The sequence below is a fragment of the Panthera uncia genome, unplaced genomic scaffold (assembly GCF_023721935.1).
Source record: "Panthera uncia isolate 11264 unplaced genomic scaffold, Puncia_PCG_1.0 HiC_scaffold_333, whole genome shotgun sequence".
NCBI lineage: Eukaryota > Metazoa > Chordata > Mammalia > Carnivora > Felidae > Panthera > Panthera uncia.
In genome coordinates, this window is record NW_026059466.1 from 1 (window position 1) to 16,262 (window position 16,262).

A 16,262-nucleotide genomic window follows, 5' to 3' on the forward strand; every position below is an offset into this window, starting at 1 on the left:
TACATTAGAAAAAAAGCTAAAAACAAGAAGATTGTACTTTTATATTTGTCTATGTAATTACCTTTACCAGTATTCTTTCTTTCTTCATGTGGATTTGAGTTACTCTCTCATGTCTTTTAATTTCAGCTTGAAGGACTCTAGTATTTGCAAGTAATGAATTCTTTTTTTTAAATTTTTTTTAATGTTTATTTCTGAGAGACAGAGAGAGACAGAGCACGAGCAGGGGAGGGGCAGAGAGAGAGGGACACACAGAATCTGAGTCAGGCCCCAGGCTCTGAGCTGTCAGCACAGAGCCCAATGCAGGGCTTGAACCCATGAGTTGTGAGATCATGACCTGAGCTGAAGTCACACACCCAACTGACTGAGCCACCCAGGCACTCTGCAAGTAATGAATTCTTTTAGCTTTTCTTCACCTGGAAATGTATAATATCTCCTTTAGTTTTGAAGGATAGTTTTGCTGGGTGTAGATTTCTTGGTTGGCAGTCTTTCTTTGAGCACTTAAAAAAAATTTTTTTTTAATGTTTATTTTTGAGAGAGAGAGAGGAACAGAGTGCAAGGGTTAGAGAGAGAGGGAGACACAGAATCTGAATCAGGCTCCAGGTTCTGAGCTGTCAGTACAGTGCCTGAAGTGGGGCTCCAACTCACAGACCAGGAAATAATGATCTGAGCTGAAGTCAGACACTTAACCAACTGAGCCACCCAGGTGCCCCGTTTCTTTGAGCACTTTTAATATGTCATTCCCATTGTCTTCTGATCTTCATGGTTTCTGATAATTGGCTGTGAATATTACTGGTATTGTTTGTATGTGATTAGCAATTTTGCTCTTGCTCTTTTCAAGATTTTCTCTTTCTTTATCTCTTTCAACAAGTTGATTGTGATATGTGTAGGTATGGCTTTCTTTGAGTTTATCCTGCTTGGATGTCATTGAGCTTCTTGTAAGAGTAGATTTTTGATCATGTTTATGAGATTTTTACCATTATTTTTCAAATAATCTTTCCTCCCCTTTCTTTTTCTCCTTTCCTTATTGGTTTCCTGATATGTATATGTTGATATACTTGATATTGTCTCCTAAGCTTCTGAGGCTCTGTTCATTTTTCCTCTTTTATTTAGTTTTATTTTTTATTATTTTTATTCCTGTTCCTCATACTGAATAATCTCAACCAACTATATTCAAGTTTGCTGATTTTTTTCTTCCCCCTTGGTCAAATTTGCTGCTGAGTCTCATTAGGAAATATTTCATTTCAATTATTGTATCCTTTTTTTAAAAGTTTATTTATTTTAATAGAAGGAGAGGCAGAGAGAGACAGAGAGAGAGAATTCCAAGTAGGCTCTGCACTGTCAGCACAGAGCCTGACATGGTGCTTGATCTCATGAACTGTGAGATCATGACCTGAGCCAAAACCAAGAGTCAGGCACTTAACCCACTAAGCCACTCAGGTGCCCCAATTATTATATCCTTAACTCTAGAATTTGTGTGGGTGTATGTTTAAAATAATTTCTTTCCTTTTAGTTCTACTTTGTGTTTGGTGACATCATTCTTTTACTTTCCTTTGTTCTTCAAGCATATTTTTCTTTACTTGTTTGAACATAATTCAAATAACTTCCTAAAAGTCATTGTGTAGTAAGTCCAGTGTCTGGTCTTCCTTGGGGACAATATTTTTGTTGATTGCTTCCTTTCCTGTGTATAGGCCCTATTTTCTTGTTTCTTTTCTCATCTAGTAATTTTTTTTGAAAACTGTACATTTGTTAAGATTTTATTTTTTTTAATTTTTAAATTTTTTAATTTTTTTATTAAAAAATTTAAGTTTACATATTTATTTTGAGAGAGAGTGAGCATGAATGAGGAAGGAGCAGAGAGTGAGGGAGAGAGAAAATCAGAAGCAGGCTCTGTGTACTGTCAGCGTGGGCCCTGATCTCAGGAACCTTGAGATCATGACCTGAGATGAAGTCAAGAGTCTGCTGCTTAACTGACTGAGCCTCTCAGGCACTCCAAGATTTTATTTTAACGTAATCTCTATACCGAATGTGGAACTTGAACTCAAAACAGATTATGAGTCACATGCTGTACTAAGCCAGCCAGGTGCCCTGAAAACTGTATTTTAAATATATAATATGGTTACTCTAGGAATCAGATTCTCCTCCTTCCCCATGGTTGTTTATTTTCTTAGTGTCTTTTCTGAACTAATTCTATAAAGTCTGTATTTTTTGTCATGTATGGTCACTAAAGTCTTTATTTGGTTACCTTAATAGTCAGCTAATGATTAGACAGAATTTTTTTTTTTTTTTTATTTTAGAGAAAGAGTGAATAGGGGAGAGGGACAGAAGGAGAGAGAGAATCTTTTTTTTTTTTTTTTTTAATTTATTTTTGAGAGAGACAGCGTGAGCAGGGGATGGGCAAAGAGAGAGACACAGAATCTGAAGCAGGCTCTAGGCTTTAGGACCTTCTCAGATCTTTCCTGAGCATGTTACAGTGTTGGATATATACGTAGCCCTATGCATTGTGTGGGCTTCTAGATTCTCAGAAATATGTTGGGAGATTTTCAGTGCCCCTATGGGCATCTTGTACCCCAGCATTTCATTTTGTTTATTAAAACTGTGATCCATTGCTTCATACAGCCATAAAGTTAATTAATTCTCTCTAATTGTTTTTGACAGAAACTCCTAGGGAAAAAGTTTGTACACTGAGTTAGCTCTGAGTCAGGGAAAAAAACACAACCTTGAGTGTGGAGATTTCCATGGAACCATGAGACAGGGCAAATAATGACAATGCTCGGGAAATGAGGCTTTAAAGGAGTTCCACTCTCGTTTTCCCCCCTCTGGTGGCTATCAGGCTATTGGTTTGTGCTGTGATTGCAGGTTGTCAGTTTTCACCATGATTGCAGGCTTTGGTTTTTAAAGCTGTCTCAGAGCTACAGAGAGGAAGATCAGAATAGGACAGGAGAAAATGCTTCAAAGGATATTCTTTTTTTTTTTTTTTTAACTAAAATTCAACATTTTTTCTTGAATAAAATGCACCCTGGATTGCTGTAGACCTTTGGTTAATTTCCAGAATTCCAAAAAAGTTGATTCTGACAATTTTTGCTATTTTTTTATTGTTACTTTTATGGGGGAATTTTATGCTACTGTGCTATATTATTTTATGCTTTACTGTGCTATTTTTGCTGACATCATCCTTCCAAAGATCTTATCGTATAGACTATATAACATGCTCTGATTTGTGTTCATTTGAAAATCTATGTGGAACATATTACATTCTCTAAGATTATTTTCTTCAGCTGATTCTTTAAGACAAAGAGTCAGGGGGCCGCTTAGTTAAGCATCCAACTTCAGCTCAAGTCATGATCTCACGGTCCATGAGTTCGAACCCTGTGTCAGGCTCTGTGCTGGCAGCTTGGAGCCTGGAGCCTGCTTCAGATTCTGTGTCTCCCTCTCTCACTGCCCTTCCCACACTTGCACTCTGTCTCTCTCTCAAAAATAAACATTAAAAAAAAAAAAAGACAAAGAGAAGAATGCAGTTATTGGGAAATGTGTGCTATGTCCATAATGACCAATAAGATGTAGAAGACTACTGAAAGAAAATTGAATATTTTTATTCAGTTTTCAAAAGTAAAGTGAATGAATGTCTGGAAAACTATTTCAAGCAGTTCTGGTTTCTATTTGTTACGAAGTCAATAATGGTAGTAGAGATATGCACATAATATAAAATTAGAGCCTTTTAAGAAAAAGGCTGCAGAAAAGAAAATTTATCTTTGATTAATGAATTTATAGAAGTTGTTTTCTCAAAGGCTAATACAGGCTAAAAATATAAACAGAAGTGAAAGTTATATTAAAATTTTCCTGCCTTTTGTTGTCATTGCTTTAAGAAAACTGAACAGAGCAGTAGCAATGAATTAAAATTTAGAAATTGCTTCATACCTGAATATAAAATTTGGCAAAATTTAGATTTAGTAGGATTTGGCCCAGTTTGATACATTGTTTAATCAGAAGAACCATGATTTGACCAAGAGTATGATGGAATACCTGTTTCTACACATTTTTTTCCATTAGCAGGCCAAGATTTTATGGGCTATAAATTGAATAAAAATTAGAAATTACTTTATTGCTAATTAAAAGGAGATATTCAAACCCTAGGTCCAATACTTTAGCAATGATCCAGGCCCCTGACAAGATTTGACTTTCCCCAAGAATCATAGGAAATTGTGATATTCTAAGTCTGACTCTGTGATCTAAACCTGAACTGCTTTTAGTTGTTGAAAATGAATTTTGGTCTTTTTGTTTAATTTTGGTCAGCTGTGTTTTGTATTATTTTATGTATGCATGCATGCATTTTGAGAGACAAAAATTGGCAAGATTTTTAAGTTTTTACTTTTTGTTACAATTAGATCCCTCAACTTAAGAGTCCTAAAATAAATTAATGTCAGCATGAAGGATGAAAATGTAGCAGGTCACATGCACTTAAAGTTTATTATGCCAGGTTGGGTATGGTTGAAATTATCCATTAAAAAGTAAAACAAAGAAGACTACACTGTGCATGGTGCCTCCCACTTGGAGGACTAGGGAAGATATACATGGACAAGGCTGGTGGCAGTGAGGACATCAAAGGAATGGAAGAATGGAAGAGAGATGTTTAAGAAGGTGAAAACCCAACATTTGTAATCTCTTTTTTCTCTGCCTAATATAGTTCACCTAGATTGTAAAATTTTATGGCTTTCTGCCATAAAGGTAAAACAACAACAACAACAACAACAACAACAACAACAACAAAACACCACCCAAACCACAAAACCCTCTTTAAGTTATAGGTGGTTTTGAGAATACTAGTTGCTGTTTTGGGTCAAGAGTGATCAAATAGAGCTCTATGTTGCCAATGTTCTTTGAAGGTTGTGAAGCTGTCAAATGTTTACTTGATGTCTCTGGACCACTTTAAGTTGGGAAGCCCAGGTATATGACACAGGAGAAGGAAAGAAGTTGTCATTGGAGTATATACAAGCTTTTGCAGGCAGGGGAAATTCAGACCTGACCTTGAATAGCTCCAGAGAGTGGTGTTTTAAAAACATCTTGAAGGTTGAAGGGCGCCTGGGTGGCTCAGTCGGTTGAGTGTCCGACTCTTAATTTCAGGTCAAGTCATGATCTTACGGTTAGTCAGATTGTGCCCTGCATTGGGCTCTGTGCTGACAGCGTGGAGCCTGTCTTCCTCTCACCTTTTACCCCTCCCCCACTCATTCTCTCTCTCCCCCCAAAATAAATAAACTTAAAAAAATTGTTTAAAAACATCCTGAAGGTTGATATATAAGAAAAGGAAACTTGGCAGAAGTTATTAGAAGTTTTGGGTCCATAAAAAAGACTGGTAGAGGGAAATTTATGCAACTGGGTGTGTGTGTTTCCTGGTTGGGAATTTTTATAACTAGGGATAAAGCCATTTTACCTTTATTTGAAGGTAGACTGGGGGCCCAGAATGAAAGAAGATACCAGGAGAGAAATAATTTTAACAGTATCCCTGAGATAGAGAGGATCGTCCCTGTCTTCCTCTGTTCATTCCTTCATTCCTTCCCTTTCCCTCCCTCCCTCCCTCATTCCTTCCCGTTTCCTCTCTTTTTCCTTCTTTCAACTTGTTGAGCACATGCTGTCCTAGTGATGTACTTATACATAACTTACTATCATCCAGTATGTGTTCTATGGTAGATGTTTCAGAGTGCAGTAGGAGGCACTATGCGTGACTGGGGAATGTAATGTTACATGAAAAAAGGACGGGGTTTGGAGTCAGAAAAATCTGGGTGACATTTAGATTCTACATCTTCCTAGTTATGTGGCCTTTAATGAGTTATCTCTAACATTTTTTATCTGTTCATTTTGGAACATCAGTATTTATTGAGTACTTACTATATACACAGTACAGGATGCATATTATTTTAGTTGATCTTTACAAGAGCACTGTGAAAAAGAAATTTTATCCTCTTTTTTCTGATAAAGAAATGGAGGAGGAAGTTCTGTCCCTTTTCCAAGGACACACAGCTGTTTTATTATTAAAATACAGTAAGGCCAACAGATCAAATGATGATTGCTGTTGAAAACATAGTTCCTTATACTCACAGATCCCAAGAGGAAGGGGCCCACCACACCAGGGCAGGGGGGGGATAGGGTGGTGGGGCACCTGGGGAAGCACTGGAGTCAGTCAGGAGATGGAGGGAAAGGAGGAAACTGTAGGCAAGAGCCTTTCTTGCCATTTCCATCAGAGAAACAGTAGAGGCAGGCGAAACAGGTTTAGGATTGGCTAGTTTGAGTAATTCTAGTGGGCTTTGGACTTTGTGTGCTGCTCTGAGTTGTTTTGGTACCTGGCCCTGGGAATGATTAGGGAGTGGTTAAGGGTGTGGACCCTGGGTGGTTGGTTTGCATTTGAAAAGCATACTGTTGTTTACTGTCTCTAGCAATTGGCTAACCTTGGGAAGGAGGGGCACCTGGGTGGCTCAGTCAGTTAGGTGTCCAGCTTCGGCTCAGGTCATGATCTCATGGTCCATGAGTTTGAGCCCTGGGTTGGCCTCTGTGCTGACAGCTTGGAGCCTAGCGCCTGCTTCAGAATCTGTATCTCCCTCTCTCTCTGCCCCTACCCTGCTCATGCTCTATCTGTCTCTCAAAAAAAAAAACATTAAAAAAAATCCAGCATTGAGACAGAACTCAAGAACACAGTGCAGCAGAGATCACAGAGAAAAGCAGAACTCTTTGACAGTGAAAAGCCAGTTTGCTGTGGTTGCTCCCACTACAGTGGGATATACAGTGGAAATCAGTAATTACAGATGGGATCAGTCAGGTAAGTTTGTGAAATTCTACCTTACCTAAACTGCAGTTCAAGTCCCTGCTGAGAATGTGCAGGTGCATTTCACAGAAAGGTCCTTTGATCTTTGGTAAAGAATCTAAATGGGAAGAATGAGTCCATGATTGTGAACAATCTCTTGAAACCCGTCTCTGTGGAAAGCAGATCAAAAAAAGATACAGTTCTTAAGTAGAAAGAAAGCAGAAAACATGCAATAGGACTGCCTTGACTTCGGTTGAAAAAGAACGCAAAGAGAAAGAAAAGCCCTCCCATGATGCTGAAACAGCGAGAGACTGATGAACGTTCTAAAGAAAGTTTATGAAGATCGAGATGAATGAAGCGAACCATTAATACAGCCTGGGTAGAATTGAGAGAGAAGCAAGCCAAAGGAGACACAGAATTTTGAGGCTTTAAAGTCATTTTTGGGAATTGTGATGTGGAAATATTGATGTTTCTGATAAGGAGGTGTTGGTGAGCTGTGCAGATAAATTTGACAGATGACTACTTACCCAGCCTTCTTCTAAGTAAAGACACTGAATTCTCTCATTTCCTCCTGGAGGATTTATTTAAATAAAATAGGCTTATTAAACATTTCCTCCAAAGATGGTTTCCTCAGTAATCTGGGCATTTTGTTCAAGAAACAGTAACATTGCATTCTTCTGTGAGATGTAAAAAAACAAGGCTTGTGGCAAGATAATGCTACATTGTGTGTATTTTTGTTCAGCAAGACTTAGAAAACAAAAGTTATTGTTTGCCTATAAGTTCCTGATATCAGCTCCCACCAAATGTAAGAATAAGTAAAAATAAAACCTGAATTTTTGCATAAATTGCAAATTTGAAAAAAAAATTTCTTGAAGTAAAAGGAAGTTTCTTGCCCTGCTTCTTTTGAGGTCGCTTCAGGCCAGCGCAGATAGACTTAGCCCTTAGAGGGAAGGTGAGCAGGGAAGCTGGAGCCCTGTTGCACCTTTGTTCTCCTTGGTTGCTCCCTATTTCCTCTGTCACAGCGGCTGCGCTGTCCTGTGTCCAGATGTTGTCCATTTAGTGGACAACCCTTGTCCAGATGTTGGAAGGTAAGCATGATGCAGGAATGAAGAAATGGGACCTCACTTACACCGTACCTTGGGGACAGAACTGCTGGTTCTGAAAAGCTAGTGCTTTTTCTGAATTCAGGAACCATCACCCCAGAATTGGCTTACAGACAAAAATAACTAGGAGAACCTGTTTTTCATTAACTCAACAAATTAATTGCCTCTTTACACATGTAGTTCTGAATTGTTTACTAATATATGACATTCCTGAAATTTCACAAGCTCTCTTTAAATAGCACACTGTTATTTTCAAGCACTGTTGAAGAACTCAGTGAAAATCCATTGTTGCTTATGAAATGAGATTCTATATTATTTGCCGCAACTTGATTTGTTATATATGAGTATAGCTTAAATCCACGTTTAGTTGAAGGGGACTTTATTGGCAATACAAACCCTAGTAAATAGTGATTTTTTTTCTAGTTTTAATTCATAAAGTAGTAAGTTTATACCATTTTTATGAGTGTGAAAATAAATATGTTGTTTTTTTTGAAATACCTGCCACTTGATTTTTTTGAAGATATCTTTTGCTAGAAAATTTGGAATCTCTACAATGAAAACTGCAGGAAAATGAATATATTTTCCCTTACGATGATAAAAGGTAGATTTTAGAATGGAAATAGCAGGGTTTCACTAAATGAATCTTGGCTAGAAGATGGAGAAGATTTTCCAAGATGACGATGATTAAAGACAAATATCAGAGTCAATACAACAGACTCTTAAAATGAAATCAGGTTCTTAGGGCAACAGAAACATTTGAATGCTAGAGTCAAGGATTGACAACCAGTGTGGTGTGAGTTATATTTATTCTTTGAGGTTGAAATATCTGATTTCAGTCAAGAGTCACTATTGTTTAGAACAAATTCTGTTTTGCTAAGATCACTCCCTTAGTATTTAATCAAAGAAAGGCCAGAAGAAAATTTGCTTTTTTGCAATATTCTCTTGTAGGAACCACTTTAGAAGGGACTCAGCATTCTGTCTTATAGAGAATTCACTTGGTGGGTGATAGGACTTGTAAGCTGAAAAAAACAATTGTCTTGCTGTACTAAAGTGACTGTTCCCTTTAAATACATTTGAATGATGATTTACTCCAAGAATATACTTGAAGTGTAGCTGAATTTTGTGTTGGCACATTGCCCTCTTTGGAAAGATTGCAATTAAGGGCCGATCCTCCATCCATAGACTGCCTCAAACATTTGCTTCAGTTTTAAGCCTAACTTGTGTCTCATTTAAGATTGGAGTTGTTGGGTTGAGTTTGGGTACTGTCTTCCTCACTTGTATGGTTTTGCTGGTGGTTTAGTGTTTCCAGAATATGGATGGACTTCTATCTGGAAAGAGAATATTCGCCTTGATTTTTTGGAACCAGCAGACTGAGAAGAAAGAGGAAAAATGGGAGCGATTCAGACAGATTGGTACAAGGGGAACTTGCTTCTCATTGCTTACTCATTGCCTGACTCCCAGGATTAGGCTATTCTATTGTTTTCTGTTTTAGACCACGATGGTCTTTATAAATTTAAGACATATGTGGTAATTCTTTGTAGTCCCTCAGAAACATCCAACTAAAAGGTTTTAATCAACTTCCAGAAGTTTTAGAAATGTTCTTGTGTAGTTTTACATTACGTGGGTCAGTGAACAGGGAATCTCAGTTTGGAGTATCTCTCTTGATGACGAGGGCCCCTCAAACCAATCCCAGTGTTTTGTTTCTCATTTGGGCGCCTTTGATTCTGTAAGAACAATTCATATTTATGCTCTAGATAATAAAATAATGTATTAGAATCCTCCCAAAGGTATCTGACCTTCAGGGGTACTGAAGTGTCCTCGTTCATTGCAATTAGCTACACATCTGTGATGCGTGCCTTCAGCTTTGGAACTTAGAGAATGACAGAGATGTTGCCTAGGGGCAGCACTGACCACCTAGTGAGAGAGATAATATAAATGCTGTGGATCTGTAGGTTAATGTTGAACCTTCTGTGGAGACTGACAGGGACCACAGCGTCAATGGCCACTCTCCCTCGGTAACCGCAGCCCAACTCCACCCTAACATCCTCCTGAGGGGTCCTGGGAAGAAGAACATAACTTGGGGGACATTTTGGATTAGGAACCTCATCCAAGGAAAGCTCACCTATTCTTCTTACTTTGGCAAAGTTGGGAAGATGCACTAGTATGACCTGACTCCCTACCCTGCCCCCTTTTTTCATGGTGTTCTCATTTGTTATTCTCTCCAGATTTCCTCTCCTGTGACATTAAATCCTGCCATTCTGGCACCCACTAATTTTTTCATGCTGTTCGACACACAGGAACTTTGTTCTGAGGGACGTTAGTGTCCAATGTCACCCTGACTGGTGAACCTGTTCTTTCACCCCTTTAAATCTTACTTTTACTAAGTTGGTTAAGTACACTTGATGTGTATGATTCAGTAAACATAGAGTTTGTTAATGCCTCTACCTTGTTAGATCTTTCAAGTCATTCAGAACAGTGCGAACAATAGGGTTTAGAACTCGGGAGGCTAGTGATGCAATAAATCCAAATTGCATTTCCTTGTGCTTCATTCAGATAGAAATAAGTGGATTCGTGTGGTCAGTGATAGTTTTCTGCCTTGTATGGTGCAGTCATTTGAGGGGAATATTGTCCTCCCTATAAACGTATGTACTCTCTCTGAGTGCATGAGAAGGCATACATAATTTCTAGACAGAATGCTGTTTCAGTTTTATTATGCCTTTCCCCATAGCTAACCTATTGTTTTAAGACAAAGAGAAGACTAGCCGTACTATTTTGAAAGACATTTTCACAGGCATTGCTCTTGGGGACGTAAATTGGTACAAAATTTCTGGAAGGCCACTCAGCAATATATTTTCAAAGCCTTAAAAAGCTCATACTCTTTGAACTCAATAATTTCACTGTTTTGAATTTACTCTAAAGAGAAAAAAAATCACAAATATGCAGAAAGATTTATATTCCAGGGTTGTTCATGTCAGAATTAATAAGGGTGAAACATTGGATACCCTATGTGTCCAACAATTGAGAATGATTAAATAAATTATGGCACATATATATGATGAAATATGTTTATGCATTTAAAGTCCTATTTATATGTCAAAACTCAAAAGAATAACCAACTCCTAATAATAGTTATTTCTTGGTAGTGTGTGGGAAAATTTTATTTCTTTCATTCTATGTTTACTTATTTTACAACTTTTTCTGTCTTGAGTATTTATTGGTTTTTAAATGAGGAAATTAGTGTAAAAATTAAAATAAGGAAAAGTTTTTGTTCTAATTATTCTCAGTCAGAACCATTAACTACATTGCTAACTTGAATTTTTCAGCGATTGATTTTTCATCTTTTTGATTATCTAAGAATTTTATTTCTTTTTCTTTTTTCATTCCTAAGCTCAGCTTCTATTGATCTCACTATTTATTAGCCCTGTAATTCAAAGTGAATGAATAAGGACAAGAGAAAGCAGATTTCCAGAACCTTCCTATGGGCTGGATTTGAATATAGCTTGGATAATAAGAAGTAAGGAAAAATCTTTTTGCTAATAACAACTTTTTTAAATGATTTGTTTTTGTAGAGGTTAAGTGTTGATGTTTTATGAGCACCAGCAGCAAAGCTTCTGACCGGCCTCTGGTTCTTTGTCTTTTCTAAAAGAGAATGTAGGAGCAGAATATGTGTGGGCAGAATATCAAAATGGCTTTCTGCTAGGTAAGGGTAACTACCAGAGGGCTTCTTCTTCCTGGAGGAGCCCAAGGGAGAAGAGCTGTTGACTTGACACAAGGGCTTATATATGTATGTATGTGTGTGTGTGTGTGTGTGTGTGTGTGTATTTTTTTTTCCCCCTAGCCTCTAACCTAGTCTCTTCTAAAAGTTTCTCAGCCACATATTTGATATGCTTGAATATTTAAAAGATTTCAACTATAGAGTCATGAGCAAGAAATTTACTTCAACTATCTGCTCCATATGATGATGATGGTGGGCTTGAAAGTTATATCCATATGTTTGGTGGAAAGAATCAAGTTCTTACACATGTATAGTCTACTTGGTAGGTATACAGAATGTTCTGTTTCTATGTTAACATAGTCAATAGCATGGGCGTTTTTATATTTTGTTGTTAGCCTAGAACAATGGAAAAGGAAATATAACAGATTATACAAGGGCACATGCATCCCAGTTTTGGCTTTTTATCTTTTTAAATGTCTGATGGTTAGAAACTTTTCCTTTAATGACCTTTATGTAAGCTGAAATGAGTTTATTTGCATCTCGTTAATTAGCCCGAGAAGTTGTTCTTGATTGCTGTAGTGCTCAAAGCTTAAAATTGTTTTATTAAAGTTGGAGAGTTTGAAAAGAGCCTTTCAACTTCTCCTTCGTCACCACACTCTTCAATTATGATTACATCCAATCTATGCTGGATGAACAAACTTTTAGGCATTTATAGGGAAATGAAATTATTCTAGGAAAAGCACTCTGGCCCATCAAGGTCCATTCAGGTACCGTGTCTTAAAAGTGCATTGGCCACTATATCAGATCCATAATGAGACAAAGCTCATGCACTCAGGGCAAGCAATGACTCCATTCTGAGTGAGTACATTGCTGTAATAAATTTTAGAAAGCATTTAGATTGCTTATTATTGAGTAGTCTGTGTTGGGATGATTTGCAAGAGGCCTCTGGAATGTGGGTAGCTTCTTATGCATTCACTCAGAAACATAAATGTTTTCTTTTCTTTTCTTTTTCTAATTAAGAAAGTAAGTGATACTCATTGTAGAAAATTTGGAAAATCTACACAGGTTCTAAAAAGGAAAGTGAAAATTGCCTGCAATCCCTAAACATAGAGGTAAATATTGTTAGTATTCTGTTTTTTTCTAGTCCCTTTCCCCCTGCATATTTTTATGTTTAACATAGTTGAGATCTTTAAGTATTATGGTTTGCTTTTTTTTTTCATAAACATTATATCATGATTATTTCCTTTAGTTTTAAAAATTCTTCAGAGATCTGTTTTGGATGTGTACTATTTCATTAGAGAACCTTAAGAATTCCCTATTTTTGCATGCCTGGATTGTTAGTAGGTGTTAATTATTATAAATAATGATGTATTGAACATCTTGTGCATACATTTTTGCTCATGCTCTTAACTAGTTCTTTAGGGCAGAATTTTTGAAGAATTTAGGGCAGAAATTTTGAATTCATGATACATTTAAATGGTACATTTTCAGAGTTTTAAATTCTTATCTCAGCTATAATATGTGTATTTCTCTTTTATAGCAAATCAGATTTATTTACTGGGAAATGATGAGGCTGAAAGTGGAATGATTGTAAAAGCTTATAACATAAGAATTTAGACTTTGTTCTGAGCTCCTGGTTAGCCAAAATGGTGCAGACTCTTGGCCACGTCACTTCAGCTGTCTATGCCTTAATTTCCTCCTGTAGATTAAATAATACCACTCTTTTTCTTGTTGCCTTTTTATACAGTCTTCAAGTAGGCTAATTGACAAGAATTTGTAAAGTACTTTGAAAATGTTAAAAGTGCTATGGAAGAGAAAAAACAATGACAACCTGGTGGTTTATTTTGTGTTCGTGTACCACAGTCAGATGTTTGGACCTCTAGTTGTTAGAGGCTTGGCTAGGAAAGCAGGAGACAATGAGACTGGCCAAAGTAGCACTAACTGTTCAGTATAATTTCAAAGGTATGCTAAGAGAAAGAAAGCTCAGCCAAGAATTTATGACTCGGTCAGAGGCAAAGTTGAGAGCTATCACCTGCTTCAAGGAGGACAGCTTTGGATGAGTTCATATATATGCATGGCACACTGCTGCAGTCTAACTTTATGACTTTTAATGACTCCGACCACCTAATCACTTGTGAAAGGATGTGCTGGAGTTTGCCTTCACTCAGCCTGACAAGGTGATGGGAGGCATATATCTTCCTTACATGAAAACACTTGTCAGTTGCATCATATTTGGTAAGACAAGCACCAATGTCACCTTGGGGGGAAAGAAAAGTAACTCAGCTGACATCCAATGCATATGAGTTTCCAATATGCTGCAACATAGCCTAATTTCAAGTGAAATATGCAAATACACCCTATTTTGTCTGTAGTTTTTATTTTCCTGATGCTTTCTCTAAGTGCCACATCTTCTGCTGATGGAAACATTGTGTAACTTCTTCTGAGCTGATGCATATTTAAATACGCAAGGCGAAGAATTTTCAGCCTTTGAGTAGAAGCAACATGGCAAACCAAATGCAAATCTCTCAGTCACCTGTTCTTGTTCAGTTTGTTTTTATTTTATTTTTGGGCTCAGACTGCCCTTATATAACCAGTTCGCTTTAGTTCAAACTGCTGAGTTTTAGATTTTTTATGGGTAGTAGGTCATTCGAGTGAAGTTGGGCTTATTAGGGTTTAGGACTAAGCTACGTGGGCAGCAGAGATTTGACTAAGGACAATTGTGATAATGAAGAAAAAAAAAGATCGAGGAGTTAGATCACAAATTCATGTCTCTTTTTTATTCCTTTCACTAAACTTTAAAGAAGAATATTAAACCAAGTATGTTTTGTGATTCCCCATGATGGGTTTGTAAATTTATTTGGTTTGATTTTTAGAGGACTTCTGCATTTGGGCAGCCTACCCGAAGAAGTCTAGGTATAAATGCATCCAAGGGACAAATGTGGGTCAGGTGAATGTCCCAAATCAGAACAGTGGATTTGCCACTTTCAGAGGGGTAGAGTCCTGTTTCTAGGGAAAGGAGAAGGTTAAATTGAAAATGGGGCCGCTGTTGAAAAGGCTTCAGTGGGAGCTTTGTCTATAACAAAGGAGAAAGGCATCGAGGTATTTTAGTGTGACTGCATTGTTGATTGCTAGAATAGTGTCCTGTTGAAAACAAAGAAGTCCTTTGCAGACCATTAGACTTTCCCTAAGAGAATGACCTTGTGTTGTAAGAAGATGAGTGTCCTCTCTTTTTACCTTAGAGGTCCTGTTCTGCCACAGAGTTAAATTTGAATTTTCCAGGTTATTGGTAAACACATTAAGTTAAGATTCCTGCAGTGAGCTTCTTCTGTTTTGACTATTTATACATTTACTACAACTGGCATTCTCTTACAACAAGCCGGTCAGCTCTTGCAAATATAGGGATCAAAGGTTCTGTGTTATTTTACATACATGTCTCCTTCAGTTGCTGCTAGCCACATATATTTGATCATTACTGAGTGGCTAGAGTGAACCCTTTCTCCAGTTGAGTTGTGGAATAGAATTTTGCCTATTTTGGAAGGAAAAATTGCTGAGGGTTTGCTCTTATGTGTAGAGCAAACAAAAGTTGTTTTCAATTTGATATAACTTTATTTAGATTCCACTGTTTCCCATCATGGAGGAATGAGGCCAGGGATGTGCTGAGCCAAGTTGTTTTCCCACCCAAGAAACAAAAGAGCCCATCATCAGTATCTGATTCTTCGTTTGCTGAGTCTATCCACTACTAATGAAAACCGTCGATGGTGACTTTAAATGTTTTTTGGAGGTCAAGGAATAAAGAGCCAGCTGCCTATAATTGTCCCCATGGTAGCGTGAGATAAACACACAGACAGTGATGTGATGTGGTTCCATGTACAGTGCTGCATACTTAGAGAAAGGGAGTTTACGTATACTCAGATGAAAACACATCCAGTGTCAGAAAGCCCATGTGAAACACTGTCTTAGAAAACAATAGGTAAAAATTACATTTGCGTTTTCACTATAATTCAATAAGGGACAAAATGTCAAGTTTGTATTTGTGGCTATCCATAGTAATGTATTTTTCTTAAAACCACTAATCAGAACACGTGAGAGAAAGCCATATAGTTTACCATGTTAATGAAAACACAGCTCTTTAGTGTTGGTAAGCCATGTTGAAAATTTTCATTTTAAATTTCAAGCCTTTGTTTTTTCCAGAAACTCAACATTCATGACTATGTGATGTTCTTTCTCCTTTTTTTTTTTACACTATTGTTACTATTTCTCTTTCAAGAGTTGGCTAAAGTTGTTTTCCAGTGATCACCCAATTATAAGTTTGATTTCTTAAAAATGAGAAGTCACTTGAGAATGAAATAAGCATCACTATTAATCTGAAATAAAACACATGTTAGGAAAGAAACTTTCTCTCTTCATGCACTTGTCTCTCACGAGATAGCTAGGAAAAATGATCTACTTTCACGTTTATTATTGTGTAGCTCCTTCCACATTTGGTCCATCGGTTACAGGTTCCCTGCTCTTGCTATTGTTCAGTGGTGGAAGAGGCAAACAAAGGAAACGCACTGAATTGTCACATGACTGTTTGGGGTAGTCATGAGCAACGTTTTCTTCTTGTATGAAACAATAACATTTAAATTTTGTGGTTATGTATCATGAGTGTCTG

General features: G+C 37.2%; 1 pseudogene; it reads left to right on the forward strand.

Annotated features, from left to right (window-relative positions):
• The first annotated feature begins 6,650 nt into the window (after positions 1-6,650).
• On the forward strand, positions 6,651-12,708 carry LOC125917953 (calcyclin-binding protein-like; annotated as a pseudogene).
• Positions 12,709-16,262: the final 3,554 nt, after the last annotated feature.